Here is an 18,477-nt window from a genome sequence, read left to right on the forward strand (position 1 = left end):
CTTGAGGCACGTTTGCACACCACGAGGAAGCAGGCTCCGTGGGCACCAGGGACTCTCGTGGAAGCTCACAGGGCAAGGCTCCTGTTTTCCCGTCGCTGGCCTTGGCGCTCCACCTCGGTCAGCCTCTCCTTCCTGAGCCCGCCCTCCCCGCGCTGGGCGGGGCTCGCAGACCACGGCCTTGGCCCCCGCCTCGGGCGCTGCCAAGAGGAGGCGCAGGCTGGAGGGGAGGGCCACTTCCGGTTCCCGCTCCTGCTCCACTTCCTGTTCCTCTTTACTTCCTGTTTCTGCTTGGCTTCCTGTCCCACTTTACCTCCCACTTGTTTCCTGTTCCTGTTTAATCTCCTTTTCCTGTTTGCTTCCTGCTCCTGTTTGCTTCCTGTCCTGCCTTGCTACCTGTCTGGCCACTGCCACGCCGCACCACTTTTCGGCCCGTCTGTGGCACTCTGTGTTGGTGGCAGCAGCTGGTTTTAGTTTGAAGCCTTCTCGTTCCAACGCCTCCGGCACCTGCTCGTGCGCCCGGGAGCCCAGCGGCCTCTCCTGCGGGGCCACCCAGCCTCCTCCTCCTCCCCGCCCCAGCTGCGCTTGCTGCTTCCTGACGTCCCTACCACGCCTTTAATTCTCTGTATTAAATTCTCTCTCAAAATGACAGGAGCCTGGAAAGGAATGGCTACAATCTGTTCTAGAAACTCTCCTCTCTCTGGGTCTCTTTTCCTCCCCGAAGTTGGTTTTTTGGTAGGCGTGTAAGTGTAGGAAACCTTTCGTTTTACTCTAACCCAATGGTAAACGAAACTGCCGGCCACATGGCCAGTCAGCACCCATCCTGGTGACGGCGAGGCAGCGGGAGAGTGGTGGGGTTGGGGTGGGGGCGCGGGGACAGCTGTCCGCCAGGCCCGGCTACCGGTGCCTCCGTGTTTCCAGAAGCTGGGCCTCTGGGTCTCAGCGAGAGCTCTCCTGGTTTAAAAAATAAAAAAATAAAAATAAAAAAAAAAAAATAATACGAACCCCCCTTTCTCTAGGGCAAGTGTGGGGCCCGTGCAGGGGTGACCCTTTAGGGGACTTTCTCACCCAGAATGGAGCAAGCGGCCGGGGGAGGGGCCCTGCCCTGCGGGGAGGAGGTGGGGGCGCGGGCCCTGCTGTGGGGGGCGAGTGGAAGCGCTGGGTGGGAGCAGCCGTTCCTTACCCAATCAGCACCTAGTTGGCGTGCGACCCATCATTCCTACTGCTCGGTATTTCCCCAGAGAGAAGAGAAGGGGCAGACCCCCGCGGACACGCCCGGGGCTCGGTGGGCAGCTGGACACCACCCCACGTCCGGCGCCACGTGAAGGCCGGCGCCGCTGCCCGTGCCCGGGACCCCACCCCGCCCCGAAAGGGAACGCCGAGCCGCGACACGAGGCTCCCGCAAGGCCTCGGGCTGCGGCGAAGACCCCCAGCCCCCGATCGTCTTGGGAAATTTCTAGCAAAGGCGAAGCTGTAGAGACAGACCCCGATGGCTGGCCGCCCGAGGCTGCGGGGGAGAGGGGTGCAAAGGGGCGAGCGGGGCGTGCCGGGGCGGCCGTGCTCAGCCTGGGCGGGGCGGGGGCCGCACGGCTATAAAGGCAGGGACGACCCCCGCCCTGGCGGCGCGCGGGCCACGGGATGTGAGTTCTAGCTCAACACGGTTGATAGAAACAGCCGCGGTCCTTTCTCGGGGCAGGACTTGGGAGAATGCCCGAGGGAGCGAGCTGGGCAGGGCGGCGGCCTGTGGGGCTGGGGTCCCTGTGGGCTGGGGTCCCCGTGTTGCTGTGATGTGGGCTATGGGTGGGAGGCTCTTTGTCTCTTTGGAGATAATCTTAACCTAGGCTGTCTGTCCTGACTCGTGGGTGTGAGATGATGGGGGCTGCAGTGCTGCCCTTGGTGACCACGGCAACGACTCCAGCCCCAGGAAACAGTTTAACAATGCAAGGTCTATAAACTTTAAGTATTCAGGGGAAATGCAAACCAAATGTGCTAAAAGCTTACCTAGAATGTGGAAGCTAGATGCTAATTCAAGCCTATTGAGAACCGAAACAAAAGGACCATTTGGCCTTTCCTCTCTGTATAAAAGGGACTCAAAAATCTTGTTCGGGGCTCGGGATTGAAACAGAAAGCTCCCAAGTCCGGCAGACCGTCAATAAACCATTTTTCCTTCTCAAAATCATTCCTGAGTCCTGGCCTCTCTATACGCAAATAATTGAACCTCTCTCAATTCTACAACAGCTGGGGTCCCTATGAGGTAGGGGTCCCTATGAGGTAAGGGTCCCTGTGGGCTGGGGGTCCCTGTGGGGCTGGGTTCCTGGGCAGGGCTGGGGTCCCTGTGGGCTGGGGTCCCTGTGGAGTGGGGTCCCTGTGGGGCTGCGGGGTCCCTGTGGGGCTGGGTTCCTGGGCAGGGCTGGGGTCCCTGTGGGCTGGGGTCCCTATGAGGTAAGGGTCCCTGTGGGCTGGGGGTCCCTGTGGGGCTGGGTTCCTGGGCAGGGCTGGGGTCCCTGTGGGCTGGGGTCCCTATGAGGTAAGGGTCCCTGTGGGCTGGGGGTCCCTGTGGGGCTGGGTCCCTGGGCAGGGCTGGGGTCCCTGTGGGCTGGGGTCCCTGTGGGGCTGGGTTCCTGGGCAGGGCTGGGGTCCCTGTGGGCTGGGGTCCCTGTGGAGTGGGGTCCCTGTGGGGCTGCGGGGTCTCTGTGTTGCTGGGGTCCCTATGAGGTAAGGGTCCCTGTGGGCTGGGGGTCCCTGTGGGCTGGGGGTCCCTGTGGGGCTGGGTTCCTGGGCAGGGCTGGGGGTCCCTGTGGGGCTGGGTTCCTGGGCAGGGCTGGGGTCCCTGTGGGCTGGGGTCCCTGTGGGGCTGCAGGGTCCCTGGCTCTGAGTCTTCTCTGCCTCGCCCCCGGTCTGCAGAGCGGGGCGCGAGCAGCAGAGGGCGCCCTGGCACAGCCGCGGAGGCGCGGGCCCCCAGCTGGGAATCTCCTTGGCAACGGGTCTCTTAAAGCGCCGAGGTCACTGGGGTCTGTGTTGATCGGATCCCGTTTTCCCACGGACCCGGCGACCCCTGAAGACCCCTTTATTGTCCCCTCTGACGGCGGCCGCGCCGACGGGGGTCCTGGAGCCGGCGCTGCGGGGGGACGCCCGGCCTGGGCCCCGGGGGTTAATACCGGGTGGGCGGGGACAGCACGGCTGTGACCTGCTAAGCGTCGCCCTCGCTGGGCCAAGCCGGCGGCGCCTTCCGGGACTGCGCTCTGTGCCCGCACATCGCAGTGACAGCGAAAAACGCAACCCACGTGCCTGCCGCTCGCCCTCAGCAGTCTCCAACCTGTGGCTAATCTTGCTTGATCCATCTCCCTGCTTAATCCCCCAGACTTCTGCTTTTATTCATAAATGTTTTATTTCACTAGGTGAGTCCTCAAAACATACTACAGGCACTGTTCTCAGAGCTAAAACCTGAATAATTTCTTAATATATTCAAATTTGCAAAGTTCATACGCAGTTTGTGTTTCAATCAGGATCCAGGTAAAGTCCACACTGCAATAAAAAAAAAAAAATGCCACCGGGAAACAGACTTTGGCCCAGTGGTTAGGGCGTCCGTCTACCACATGGGAGGTCCGCGGTTCAAACCCCGGGCCTCCTTGACCCGTGTGGAGCTGGCCATGCGCAGTGCTGATGCGCGCAAGGAGTGCCGTGCCACGCAAGGGTGTCCCCCGCGTGGGGGAGCCCCACGCGCAAGGAGTGCGCCCCGTAAGGAGAGCCGCCCAGCGTGAAAAGAAAGAGCAGCCTGCCCAGGAATGGCGCCGCCCACACTTCCCGTGCCGCTGACGACAACAGAAGCGGACAAAGAAACAAGACGCAGCAAATAGAAACAGAGAACAGACAACCGGGGGAGGGGGGGAAATTAAATAAATAAATTAAAAAAAAAAAAAAAAGCATCTAAGTTTAAAAAAAAAAAAAAATGCCACCGTCCGGCGCCCGCGAGGCCGAGGGGAGGGGGCCGCTGCCGGCGGACGCAGGTGGAAACATCCGGAACGCAAACGGGAGCCCACCCTTGACCGGGTGTTTTGTTCCCAGGAATCCACCGCCGCGGAGCCCCTGAGAGGAGCCGTGACCTTCGTGGCCACGGGTGTCCCTGCAGGGCCCACGGGAAGGCCACGGAGGGGCCGGGGTCGCCTGCGCCGGGCAGCGTTCAAGTGCTGGATTTGCATCACGGGAAACGGTAAGTAGAGTAAGTCAGGTTACAGGACAGGAGGAAACCCAGAAGCAAGTCAGGAGCATCACGGGAAACGGTAAGTAGAGTAAGTCAGGTTACAGGACAGGAGGAAACCCAGAAGCAAGTCAGGAGCGCGCTCCCCGTGTTATAAGCAAGGAAGGCAGGCGCCGCAAACACGAGCCAAGGTCACTGCCGCAGAGGGCCGGCGGTGGTTCTCCTTCAGGTTTTCTGGTGCTTTCTGCGGTGGGCACTGACGTGGCACCTCAGGAGCCGGGCCCCCTGCCCCCGCCCCGCCGGGAGGCCCCCCCGTGCTCGCCCCGCGTTTGGCTGCAGAGCGTTCTGGAGGACAGGGTCCCTGGGGGCGCCGGAGCCGGGCCTGAGGGCCCGCGGAGCAGGCCAGGTGCGGCCAGCGCGGCAGTGGCGGCTCCGGGCGGGCTGGGGCTAACCCGGGAGGGCGGTGGCTGGAGGCCTGCATGGAGGAGGAGAGCCTGAGCGAGGTAAAGACACATCGCCGCCCCTGGGCGCAGCGGGCGGGAGGCGGCCCTGGGACCCGGGCGAGGGGTGGCGCGAGTGGCAGGGGGATCAGCAGCCGAGCATGGCCAGAGATTTCGGCTTCTCCCCCGAGGGGAGAGCAGGAGCTGGGAGCCAGGCGCCCCCTCCCGAGGACAGGCGGGGGTCCCCGGGTGCCGGCGGGGCCCCCGAGGCGGGGCGGGCCAGGCTCGGCTCCGGGGGCTCCCAGAGGAAGCGGGACGGGTGTCGTCCCGTGAGGCAGCGCAGGAAGGGCGGCTCGGCGAGGTGCCAGGTGTCCCTGGGGGGCCGTCCCGTCAGGGGCTCCTGGCCAGGGGCGCGGGAGGGTGACCCGGAACCCAGAAAACGCCGTCCTGGGGGACGCGTGGGGGGCGTGCTGTAATTCCTAAATCATACTCGGGGTGTGTGGGCCTCCTCGGGGGTCCCCGGTTTCGCCCTGCCTGGCGGAGGGGTCCGTGGAATGAAGAAGGACGTGTGGGGAGAGCGAAGCGGGCGCCCCGGAGCGGCCTCTCTGGGCTGCCCCCGGGAGGCACGTGTGGCGAGGCCACCGCGCGCCCGCCGCCCCGGTCAGGGTGGGCTAAGTGACACGCGGTAACGGACAAGGGGCAGCTCGGGGCCTGCGGGCGAAGGGCGCGCGGGTTTCTCAGCCGCCACCTGCCTGCACAGTCCGCGCAGCGCCCGCGGCCGAGGAGGCTCCTCGGGGCACGCGCCCCCGTGATCGCAGAGCGCGGAAGACCCCGTGCTGCCCCGCCAAGTTTTGCACCTGGAGGCGAGCACGTCACTCCGGCTCCCGTTTCCATCTTTCTCCTGTGAGCCGAAGCGGCCCCGTGGTTCCGTTTGCATCCTCGGGGTGGGAGGTTAACCTCCCACAAGAGTATTACATACGCGTCTCTGAGCAAAATATGCACCATTTCATTTCATTCTTATAAGCCTATTATTATTTCTGTTTTATGACAGAGGGAGCTGAGCATTCTAGAACATTCTCCAGGTCACGTGGACACTAAGTGGCGCTGTGAGGCCAGCTCAGCCCCACGAGGTCCAGGCCTCCAGGTCTCAGAAAACGGGGTCCCCCAACACGACGTCTCGCTGGTGAGCAGGTTCCAGGAAGTAACGCTGGGCCAGTAAGACCGAACTTCACAGAGCCAACTTGTAGAAACATGGTTTCTTGGTAGCTCTTTAAAGAGAAAAGGCAATTTTTGGATCCCAAGTCTCAAGACAGCACTTTAAGCAAAATGATAAATGAACAAAATCTCAAATTACAATCAAAATGCAGCGCGTGGACCCTGTGAACGTGGAGGGGACGTTTGGAAAGGCTGCGCAGGGTGGCCCTGGCGTCCCTGCGCCTCCCGAGTTACTCCGTTAAAGCAGCTGTCGGCGACAGCTCCGGGAGCCGCCTGGGGGCCAGGAAGTGACATTTTAGGGCTCGTACCTGCTGGCACGACAATTTATCTTGTATAGGCATCCACTGGGTTTTAGTTATGTTTCAGGGAACTGGTTAGGGTCTTTGTGTTTGCGTATAATGCGTAATAACTTTCCCAATTTAAAGTAATAGAAAATTGGATCCCAGGGAACAGTTTCACACAGAACTTTGGATTTTTTTAGGCAGATTGTTGACAAAGTGGGAGATGCCTGTGCAGGATAATGGAAGTATTCTATGCAGTTGAAAAATGTTACAACTCCTTAAATCTCTGCCACCAACAAAGGGAGAGAAGGCAAGCATGACTATGTGTGTGTGCAGTATTGTGGCATGCACGACTGCGTGTGCATGTAGTATGTGTGGCAAGCACAGCTGTGTGTGCATGCACTATGTGTGGCTCACACGACTGTGTGCGTGTGCAGTACTGTGGCACGCACAGCTGCATGTGCATGTGGTATTGTGGCATGCATGGCTATGTGTGCATGCAGTACTGTGGCATGCACGGCTGCGTGTGCATGCAGCATGTGTGTGTCTTGGATGCTGTCCACCTGGACGCAAACGGCCACGTGTGAGGCTTGTTCCTGGCCCCCCGCCGGTACTCCAGCAGGCCTAGGCCTCAGCAGGGGTCAGGCAGGTGGGACTGTGCGGTGCACACCGTGGCAGTGATGCACGCTTGCAGACACATGTTGCTGATGCCTGTGGATATTTAGTCCGTGCGCGTCTCCTGGGAGACCTGGGGAAATCCACATGGTGCCCGAAGCCTCTAGCATGGCCCTGTTGGACTTCCTAAAGCACATGGACTGGAAGGGCTCTGACTACCAGCTGTCATTCTTGAGCACAGGGCACAGACGTCGACGCTCCCCTGCTGCAACGTGGGCCGTGTGTCTTCAGTGAGGGGAAGCTATCAGCAAGCTAGTGCTGCATAACGAGCGATCACACATCGCCAAGTGGAAGAACCAGCATCGCTTCTCACACTCATGGGCATGCAGGTTGATGGAAGCCCAGCAGGGCCCACGTGGACAGCTGGCGTCAGGCTGGGGGACCTGCTCTAGTCCCAGTCTGGGGCTGAAGGCAGAGCTGCTGCCCAGGGCATCAAGGCCGTGCTCCGCTCATGGCGGTCAAGGATGCGGGAGGCGAGCTCAGTGGGCAGGCCACCCTCGGCCCTCAGGGTCCGTGACACCGGCCCCCTCGTGCCCCGGCCCCCTCGGCGGTGTCTGTCCCCTGACGCCCCTCCCGGTCCTGCTGGTGACCCTGCCCCCCCCGTGCCTCGTGGCTGCCCAGGACCCCTCGCCTCCCTGGCCCCACCCCCCTGGGCCCCGCCCCAAGAGCCCCGTGCCTTCCATGGGAACCCTGGGGAGCTCTTCGGGGCCCCCCTACCGTGGCCTCCCCGGGGAACTTGGCGGCGGCCTCGACTCCTGGGCTCTGGCGCCTCCGCCCGGGGAGCAGCTCTCAGTGGGGGCCCTTCACCCTCGAGGAAGGCCCTGCTGCACGGGCCCATCTCACCAGTGCTGCCTCCAGGGCCCGCGCCTGCCCCGGGTCCCCAGCTGCTCCTCCACTCGCCGCCTGGGCCCGCTGGGGCTGCCGGGCGCGCTCGCTTTTGGTCAGTGGTGGGCAAGCTCCCCTGCCCCCCCCCACCCCTGCCTGGCCAGGCTGGGGCAAAGCTCTTTCTGGGGCTCGCCTTGCCCTCCGGGTCTGTTTTGACAGACGCGTCTCACGCACGCTCCTGGGTTAGCATCAGGCAGAGCTCTGGGCGCACAGCATCCGAGCATGGCCCAGCGACGAGAGCAGATGACCCACCGGCAGGCTCAGAGCACGCGGGCGGGCGGCTGGGTGGTCGGGGGCCGAGCAGGTGCAGCCCGGCTTCTGCCATTGGGTACTGGAGACACCTGCCCCTGTTTCAATAGGCTTAGCGCTGGGGCCACAGCTTAAGTATACCCGCGGCACGGGAACTATGAAATAGAGTGGGAAGTGTTCAGTTTGGGGAAGGGAAGTGGGAATCCTTGGCCAATGCAGGCCCCTCTCCCAAAGCGAGTTTTGCCTGCATCAGGATTTAAGAATCAAGTTCATAGGTTTAACTGAAAATTATCTTATGGCAGAGGACACAGGAAGAAACCCTAAGAGGGTATAATACAGTAAATTTTATCACAACTCTTCTTGGAGCCTAACGTAAAGAGGAAGAAAACCATTTCTGTACCAGTTAGAAAACGGTGTGACAAAAGTACCAGCACGCACAACGGGCAGGGCGTAAACACGAGAACTGGGTATAGTCAGCGGCTCTCGATGATCCTGCAGCTCGAGAACGTCGGGGCTGCTACTCTTATTTTATTTTATTTTTTTAAGAGAAAAATCCACAGTTTTATTTATTTACTTTTCAATAAGTTTAAATCCTTGAGGGGTGCAGTGTCACACGGATTTGGTGTCCAATGGCCTTAGCTGGACGGTGGCTTCGGCACTCAGCACGAACCGTGCCGCCTTTTCCGTGGGCACGAGCTACCTTTCCCTGGATTACTCTCACTTGTTAGGTTTGCCGCCCGGAGTCGCTGTGTTCTTTTTTGCTGTGTACACAGAAGCACATCTCTTGCCCAAATAGAATTCAGTTTCACCTCGGGCATAAACACCTTCAGTTTTAAGAAGGGCTGTGTGCCCCCTCTGGTTCCAGAGCCCGCTGACAGCCAGCGAAAGTGGCTTTGGACCTCAGCCTTCCAGACACGTGTGCCATTTTAGAAGTCCTGTTCCCAGCAGGCCTTAAAACAAAACGAAGATTCTGCTTAAAATCTTGCAACACAGCTCTTCCAGCATGCTCCCTCTCGTTTCTTAAGCATGTTGGGCAAATTCCTTTTTGATGGAGACGTTTCATATAGATAGAGTATGGGGAAATACAAGGCTGCCATTGCATCTGCGTGATGCGCGGTCTCCACAGGCTCCCAGATGGCGGAAAGAGCAGGGCTGCTGTTCTTGGTCCTTCCTTCGTGGTTGCAAGATGGTTGCTATAGCTCCAGCCATCACATGTACATTTAGGATAGGAAGAAGGAGCATGAGGAGTGAGAGATGACACTAACCTCATCTGTTCTCCTTTATCAGGGAAGCAAAAACTTCCCCAGCATCATTTCCTCTGTACCCACATCAGACCTCTGCTTACCTCTCCTTGGCTGGAAGGGTTTAACACGGCTACCTCTAGCTCCAATAGCGTTTGAGGGCATCACTGCCCTGAATTAATCAGGAAAAGGGTAAATGGATTAGAGAACCGGTCACATTAGCCAAACCAGCATTTGCCTGACCTTTAGCATCTCCCTTCTGGTTTTAGGAGAACTGCCCATCTGCCCCAGGGGACAAGGGCTCACCGTCCAAGGCCACTTTCCTCCAAATCCGAAGGCCATGCGGTCCAAGGAGACGCGCAGGCCCTGCAGCAGCTGCCCCGGGATGGCCGGCCGGGGGGCGTCCTGCGCTGGGCCCTGCAGCCCGGGCGCGAGGCCTCATGGCCGCTCTCCTGTGCGTCACTGGCCTGGAGAGAGCTGACCTGGGGGGCACGGACCCCAGGGTGACCCACAGCCTGGCTTCCCATCGGGGACGCGCAGGCAGAGGGAGAGGCACGCGTTAGGTTCTCCAGAAGCGACGGGAGAGCATGCACGTTCACAGGCCGGGTAGAAGGGCTCGCACGGGGGGCTCAGGGGCCTGGCGACCTGGATGACCAGCCGACTGCACGTCAGAACTCCAAGGAAGGGACATCGCATTTCCCAGGAGCAGCCGGTGGAAGTGGAGGTAGATGCTCTTCCCCCCGACTGCTGAGGTCCTCGGGTGTAGCTTTAAATCTCCAACTGGTTGGAGGAGGAGACGCCCCTCATTGCTGAAGACAATCTCCTTTGTTGATGGTAGATGCAATCAACTAACTATAGATGCAAATCCATCGATGAAATATCTTCTCAGTAACAATCAGGCCAGTGCGTGACCTAATAACTAGGCACCATAACCTCACCAAGTTGACACAAGACCTTAACCATCACAGACACACAGAGAGATGCAGAGAGAGAGAGACAGAGAGAGATGGAGAGAGAGAGAGAGAGGAGACAGAGAAAGATGCAGAGAGACAGAGAGAGACAGAGACAGAGAGAGACAGAGAAGGGAGGTGGAGAGAGAAATAGTGAAAGACAGAGACTTTCCCCCAGGATCATCTATTTGAAAATAAATTGGGGGAGCGGATGTAGCCCAGTGGCTGAGCGCCTGCTTCCCACGTACGAGGTCCTGGGTTCAAGCCTCAGTACTTCCTTAAAAAAAAAGAAGGAAAACAAATCTCAAGCCCCTCTGCTGGTGACGATTTCGGCCTGCTCTTCCCAAGAACAAGGCCGCTTCCTTGCGCCACCACAGCACGGCGACTGAAATCCGGGGGCGCTGCCAGCACGGTCACCTGCCAGCGGGCCGGCTCCGGCTCTCCAGGGCGCGTGGGCCCCGCAGCGCCTCCGCCCCTCCAGCCGGGTCTCCACTCACCTGGAACGGCCCCGGCTGGGGGCCCGCACACGGGAGGGCAGGTGCCCGTCCTTCGCAGGCTGTGCCTCGGCCCCAGTCTGCCTGGTGCTTCGGCGCCGCTGGCTTTCTGGACGTGCTTCTGCTCTGCGCGCCTCCGGTGACCTCACCTTGGGCGTTTGGTCACGGTCACATGTGTCGGGGAGTTTCCCTTCTAAACGCTACCTGAGAAGTCAGGGAGGGCCGGCGTCTGGAAGCGACGCAAGTGCGTAGCTCGCCCCCGTATGGGCGCGTGCCAGGGGCCCGTCGGTGGGGAGAGCGGAGCAAAACGTTGGCGGGCGCCCGCGAGGGCAGGGCAGACGCTCCCGGCGCCCCCGGTAGGCAGCCCCAGCGCAGCTGGCCACGCGGTCCCTGTCGCTGCTCCTCAGCTCCGCCGTGGCGGCACGGACGCCCCCAGGCTCGCCAGCGCACGGCTGTGGCTGTGCGCCCCTAAAGCGTCGCGTTCCAGCCAGGCGGGGGGCGGGCTTGGCCCACAGGCTGCCCTTGGCTGGCCCCTCCCCTGGCCACGGTCAACCAGCCTGCCGCATAAACGGCACGTCCCCTCGGGGGTGACTGGCCCACCCAGGGGACGTGGCGCTGAAGTTTCAGCCTTCACTCGCGGCACGGGGACTTTCAGAGGAGGATGGCGTGGGCGGCAGCCGGCGGCAGGCGAGGGGGCTCCGACGTGGCTGGGGTGGCAGCACCGGGCCCCCTCCTCTCTGCCGCTGTGACGAGGAGCTCAGCCAGGAGGCTGGTTCACACGCTTTAAAATCCACCTGCCTTCCTGGACGAGGGCCCCACTTCCCACCCATTGAGAAGGCCTGACAACTGGGGAATCGCTCCCTGGATTTGCTGTCTCTCGTAGCTGTAGGATTTCAAATCCCAGGGGGAAAATTAACCAAAGCAGGATGTGTGTATTTAGTGCCCCAATTAGCTACATTCCAAGGAAAGCAGCTGAGTCACCCTACGGCGCGCTCCGGGGAGCCCACCGCTTTGGGGGGCCGTGGTATTGGAGCTGTGTCAGCCAGCCAAGGGGTGCGGTGCAAAATGCCAGAAATCTGCTGGTTTTTATAAAGGGTATTTATTTGGGGTAGGAGCTTACAGATACCAGGCCATAAAGCATAAGTTCCTTCCCTCACCAAAGTCTATTTCCACGTGTTGGAGCAAGATGGCTGCCGACGTCTGCCAGGGCTCAGGCTTCCTGGGCTCCTCCCTTCCAGGGTCTTCCTTCTCTCTGGGTTCAGGGTTCCTCGCTACCCAGGGCTCCAGCTTCAGCATCAAACTCCAGCATCAAAACTCCAACATGAAGGGCCCTCACCTCTGTCCCTTGCCATGCCTTTTATCTGCGAGTCCCCACCCACCAAGGGGCAGGGACTCAGCGCCCTACTGGCGCAAGAGGTTCACATATTACTTAATCGAGCAAACCTCTGAATCCAGTATAATCTCATGTACCCAGAGTAGAAGATCAGTTATCAAACATAATCCAATATTTCTTTTTGGAATTCATCAATACTATCAAACTGCTACAGCATCCAGTTGCTCAGCTCCATTTGGTTCTGCGAACCGGGCGGCTCGCCCTGACCCGGCGGGCAGTGCTTGCGAGGAGAGCCGAGTTTTGGTGGCACGATAGCCCCGGAGTCTAGTTCCAAGTTACTTGAGGATGGAGACCAGAAAGTCGACGCTGAGGGGAAGGAGGGGAAGCCTATTTGGGGACCGTAGCCTGGGAGGTTGACCGGGACGATCGTCGGTTTATTTTCTTGGTGGGGGAGTTTGAGATTGTCACCTGCCAACGACGACAGCGCTGGGCAGACCCTGCAAAGCTGCCGCCGTGCGCCTGCCTCCCATGGAGGAAGCAGGGACGCCCCGAGAAACCAGGCGGGATGGAGAGACGAGCGCCGTCTCCCGACAGGCTGGCTCGGTCTCCACTTGCATTTGTTCAGCAGGGCTGGAACCGGGGGAAGTGTGGGAGCCACACCTTCAACTGCCTTCAGTGTTCTGAGGTTTTTCCCTTTTCCAAAGAGGACCGAAACTGATTTTTAAAAGGTGAAATGAGGGACGCGGACTTGGCCCAGTGGTTAGGGCGTCTGCCTACCACAGAGGAGGTCCGTGGTTCAAGCCCCGGGCCTCCTTGACCCGTGTGGAGCTGGCCATGCACAGTGCTGATGTGCGCAAGGAGTGTCCTGCCACACAGGGGTGTCCCCGCATAGGGGAGCCCCACACACAAGGAGCGCACCCCGTAAGGAGAGCCGCCCAGCGTGAAAGAAAGTGCAGCCTGCCCAGGAATGGCACTGCACACACGGAGAGTTGACACAACAAAATGACGCAACAAAAAGAGACACAGATTCCCGTGCTGCTGACAACAGAAGTGGACAAAGAAGAACATGCAGTGAATAGACACAGAGAGCAGACAACTGGGGGGGGGGGGGAGAAATAAATAAAAATAAATCCTTAAAAAATTAAAAAAAATAAAAGGTAAAATGACATGTCACCCTTACATTCCATGGCTTGAGTCTGGGTTCAGGCATCTGTTTAGTTAATTCCTTTTAAAAAATCCCCTGAGGGGATGTTCTCGTCTCGAGAGCCGTAGGAGCGTCTCAACAGTGGAGACAATCCTTCCAGAAAGATGGGAGAGGACAAGGAGAGGCAGGCGGGCGTCAGGCGGGCCCCAGCTCCCACCTCGGAGCCTCTCCTGGCCTCCTGCCGTGGGCGCCTCTTGGCTGTCCCCGCTCCGTGGCAGCCGTCCTCCTTCCCTTCCTTCTCCGCGGTGTCCGTGGTCTGCCCAGGTCAAGACGTGAGGTCTTGTAGCTCCAGGGTCATGAGGGTGTGAGTTCCTGGGGGCGATGCAGGTAAAATAGTGCAACGAGCCAGCAGCCCGGGTGGCCCAGGCAGCCCAGGTAGGCCAGGTAGGACAGGTAGGACAGGTAGGACAGGTAGGACAGGTAGGCCCGAGGTGACAGGGGTGCTGATGGACTGGGGAAAGGAGGCCCCCATGGCTCGGCCCTGCCAGCTGCTGGCACGAGGCATGGGGGCCTCTGCCCCAGGCCCTGCAGTTTCTCGGGAGAAGTCGGAAGGCCAGGTGTCTGCACAACCCCAGCTTTAGGTCATGCAGTCAGTTGAGAAACCACATGGCACTCGCAGGCTTGTTCCAGCCACAGGCTGCCGGCCAGTTTACGGGGTCAGTTCAGGGGCTCTGGGGGAGCAGGTAAGGCTGTCCTCATCCCTGGAAGACATTTTAGCCTCGGGGCTTGGATGTAGGAGAAAACCCCACCTAACAGTAATCCAAGCAGAGGAGTTTCTTCTCTCACACTTGTCCAGCAGCTGGGCTGGCAGCAGCAGGGCCGCCCGGCTTTATCTTTCTGATCCTGAATCCTAGTGTACGGCTTCCATTCTCAAGGCTACCTCAGAGTTCAAGAGGGTGGCCAGAGCTCCAGCCATTATTCACATATTCCAGGTGGTAGGAAGGAGGGAGGAGAAAGGGCAAAAGGCCACTCCTTCCTGCTCAGTCTTTAGGCGACTTTTCCTACAACTCCGCACACTGTCTCCTCCACTCATTGTTACTTAATAGATTTTAGGACAAATGTGATCTTGAGCCCTAAAGCCCAGAACATTAGAAGAGGGGGGCCTACCTCACTGCAGGGACAATGCGGAGGAGTAATACAAAACCTGGTCTCGGGCCAGCGTGACGGGGCACCTGGAGCCCCCGAGACCCAGGCCAGTGACACTCGAGTGTGGCTGCGCCTGTCGTCAGAGTGTGACGTTGGTGTAGAGGCCGCGACCAGCAAGAAAACAAAACCCACAGAAGGGAAGAGGTCGGCTGCTCTGCACGCAGGGCTCCGGCTGTGGACTCTTAGGTCACTTGCGTGGCCCCACGTGTGCCCTGGGCAGCGACCCCTGCTGTGCTCCTCGCCGAGGGCTGTGGTAAAACCCAAGTCCAAGCTGTTTGGCCACGAGGTCTAAATGAGTCCAAGTGGCTTCGTGCCGTGGTCAGGCCACACGGTGCCACCGGGCCTGACTAGTAACCCCCGGCGCCGCGGGGGCCCCAGCCAGCTTCTCGGGGAGAGCCGGCGCCGCTGCGCCCACGGCCCCTCTCCGAGGCCAGCCTCTTTCGTGCCGGCAGCGATCAAACTTTAATCCCGGGTCTGTGGGACATTGAGGTGGCCGACTGCCCCTTCCCTGGGGATGGCCTTCCTATAAGGGCTGTTAGGATGACCGCTAAGATGTCACGTCACTCTGCTCGGAACCGTACCGGGCTCCCGCCTCGCTCTGAGTCCCAGGCGCGTCCCCTCGGAGCCCGGAGGCCGGACCACCCGGCCCCGGCTCGCCGGTCTCTCCCGGCCCCCCGGCTCACTCTACCTCGCCTGCGCCGGCCTCTCCGCAGTTCCTCGGACGCGCCGGGCTGCTCTCTCCCCGGGACGCTTTTCTCTTAAACATCTTGCTTTTTCACTTTCCTTAGGCCTCGGCTCGACTGCCGCCTTGTCAGAGCAGCTTTCCCCGGCCACCCTGTTGGAAAAAAGCACGACCCCTCCCCAGCCCCGCAAAGAGCTCCCGTCCCCCCCTCACCTGCCTTACGCTCTTCACAGCAGCGTCTCGTCTGGTGTGGTGCCTGTTACTTTGTATTTGTTTATTGGCTTCCCTGTCATGAAGATAGATGCCTCGCTCATAGTAGGTGCTCAGTGAATATTTCTTAATTAAATGAATTCCATTATTTAAATGAGACCAGGTGAGTGTCTATGCCATGAGGGCATAGAAATACTTAAGTCTCTCTAGCTGGCCATTGACATTATAGCTCAGAACAGCCTGTGGTGGGAATAATGACTGTATTAGTCAGCCAAAGGGGTATGGATGCAAAATACCAGAAATCGGTTGGTTTTTATAAAGGGTATTTATCTGGGGTAGGAGCTTACAGATACCAGGCCATGAAGCCTAAGTTCCTTCCCTCACCAAAGTCCATTTCCACGTGTTGGAGCAAGATGGCTGCCGACAGCTGCCAGGGTTCAGGCTTCCTGGCTCCTCTCTTCCTGGGGCTTGCTTCTCTTTCTTCTGTGAGCTTACTTCCTGGGGCTCCAGCTTAAGTCTTCAGTATCAAAACTCCAACATTAAAAGCTCTTAACTCTGTCCTTTGCTGTGCCTTTTATCTGTGAGTCCCCGCCCAACAAAAGGAGGGATGCAACGCCCTACTGGCACAAGAGGTTTATGTAATTACTTAATCAAGTAAACCTATGAATCCAATATAATCTAATATGCCCAGAGGAAAACATCAGTTTACAAACATAATCCAGTATTTCTTTTTGGAATTCATCAATAATATCAAACTGCTACAATGACTAATGGCATATCAAAAATATCTAGCCTGGGCAATTCTCTTCCATTCTCCTCCCCTCCCCCTCCCATCTCCTCCCCTTTTCTTTTCTTTTTTTATTGTATCTTCTGCTAGAGGTAGAGGAAATCCTGTTTCACCAGCAGAAGGGAACTCAAGTTTACGTTGTGTGATAGGAAGTACTCTTCGACTTAGAATTTTTTTAACTTTAACTTTGAAATATTTCAAACTTACAGGGTAGTTACAAAATAATACAATACAGAGAACTCCAACACACCGTACCCCCCAGATATCCAGCTCACTCATTTTAACATTTTGCCATAGTTGCCATATCTACCTATCAATCCATTTTCTGCACACTTGAGTACAGGTTGTACACATTATGTTCCTTGAATACTTCTTACTGCCATGTACATTTCCTAAGAACAAGCATATTCACTTATGTAATCACCTTAGTGCAGTATCAAGTTCAAGCAACTGAACATTGATATAAAGCTTACAATCTAGAATCTGTTTTTAATTTTTTTCATATGTTACAATAATGTCCTTTGAAGCTTTTCTCATCCCTTGCTAGATCCCAGCGAGGAGCATGTGTTGTGCTGCAGTTAATTGTCATTGTCTCTTTAGTTGCTCTTCAAAAAAAATTCTGGGAACATATTCACAACATAAACTTTTCCGTCGCAACCACTCCCAAGCAAAACTACTCAATAGGATTAATCACCTTCACGATGCTGTGGTACTCCCACCACCTTCCATTACTATGACTTTCCCATCTGCCCAAACAGAAACCCTATATCCATTGTGCATTAACTGCCCATTCCCCCCTGCCCCCACCTCTGGCAACCTGTCCTCTAAACTCTACAGACTTGCATATTCTCCAATATTTTCTTTGTAGATACCATGGGGCTTAGACTTAATATCCTAAATCTATAACAAGCTCATTTGCTCTGATACCAGCTTAACTTCAAGAGTGCACAAACTATGTTCCTTCCCCTCCATTCCCCAATCTATGGAGTTCTTGCCACAAATTACATTTTTATATATTATGAGTCCCAAGCCAGTGATTTATATTACATGTTATGCATTTGCCTTTTAGTCCTGAGGGAAGTAAAAAGTGAAGTGACAAACCAAAAATACAATAGCGCTGGCCTGACAGCCACCCTTGTCATTTCCCTGATGGGAGAACTTCATCTCTTCGTGTGTCTTCCATCTGCTCTCTCGTGTCCTTTCCTCTAAACCTGCAGGAAGGACTCCTCTTAGCATCTCTTGTGGAGCTGGTCTAGTGGCAACAAACTCTTTCAGCTTTTGTTACCTGGAGATGTCATAATCCTTCCTTCATTTTTGGAAGACTGTGTTGCTGGGTATAGAATTTGTGGTTGATAATTTTTTTGCTTTCAGCACTTTAAGTGTGTCCTTCCACTGCCTTCTTGCCTCCATGGTTTCTGATGAGAAATCGACACTTAATTTTATTGAAGCTTTCTTGAATGTGACAGGGGTTGCTTCTCTCCTGTGGCTTTCAGAATTCTCTCTCTATCTTTGGACAGTGACAATTTGATTATAATATGCCACGACATAGATCTATTTGGGTTCATCCTGTTTTGAGGTCATTGAACATCTTGGATGTGTATATTCATGTCTTTTATTAAATGTGGGAAGTTTTCAGTCATTATTTATTTGAATATTCCCTCTGCCCCCTTCTCTCTTTCTTCTCCTTCTGGGACTCCCACAATGTGGATATTGGTATGCTTGATGGTGTCCCACAGGTTCCTCAGGTTTTGTTAACTTTCCTTCATTCTTCTTTCTATTCTGCAGACTGAAGGATTTCCATAGTCTGATCTTCAGTTTCACCAATTCCTTCTTTTGCCAGCTCCAGTCAGCTGTTGAATCCCTCTAGGGAATTTTTAATTTCTGTTACTGTGGGCCTCATCTGTGTTTGGTTTCTTTTCGTAATTTCCATCTCTTTATTGATATTATCTTTGTGTTCATTTTCCTTGTTTCCCTAAGCTCTTTGTTCATATTTTTCATTAGCTCTCTGAACATATTTAGGAGCACTAAAAAATTCTTCGGTATGTCTCAGGTCTGGTCCCGCTCATTAATGGTTACTAGTGCATTGATTTTCTCTTTTGCCTGGGCTATAACTTCCTGTTTCTTTGTGTATTTTATAAGTTTTTGTTTAAACCTGGACATTTTGATATTTTAAGGCGTTATTGTTGAAACTTAGACTCTGAGGCATCCATCCCTTAAGCTTGTGTCTAGCTAGGGTCAAGACAGAGCTTTCCTTGAATAGGAGTTAATCAAATTAAAAGAAGGAGGAAAAGACTAAAACACCTTTGCCAGCCTTGCAGCTTGACCTCCGCAAGGGGTCTCCTCCAGGGCTTGTCCATAGCATGAGTTTAAAGAACAGCGCCGTGCCAAGGCAGGGGCCTCCTGGGCCTTCTGCCCACGCCTCTTGTCTCGGGCATGTGTGTGTGGCCCTTGGAAATCCCCTCTTTCCATGGTTCCCAATGTTCCCTCTTC

This window comes from Dasypus novemcinctus, chromosome 19, assembly GCF_030445035.2.
Source record: "Dasypus novemcinctus isolate mDasNov1 chromosome 19, mDasNov1.1.hap2, whole genome shotgun sequence".
Taxonomy (NCBI): Eukaryota; Metazoa; Chordata; class Mammalia; order Cingulata; family Dasypodidae; genus Dasypus; species Dasypus novemcinctus.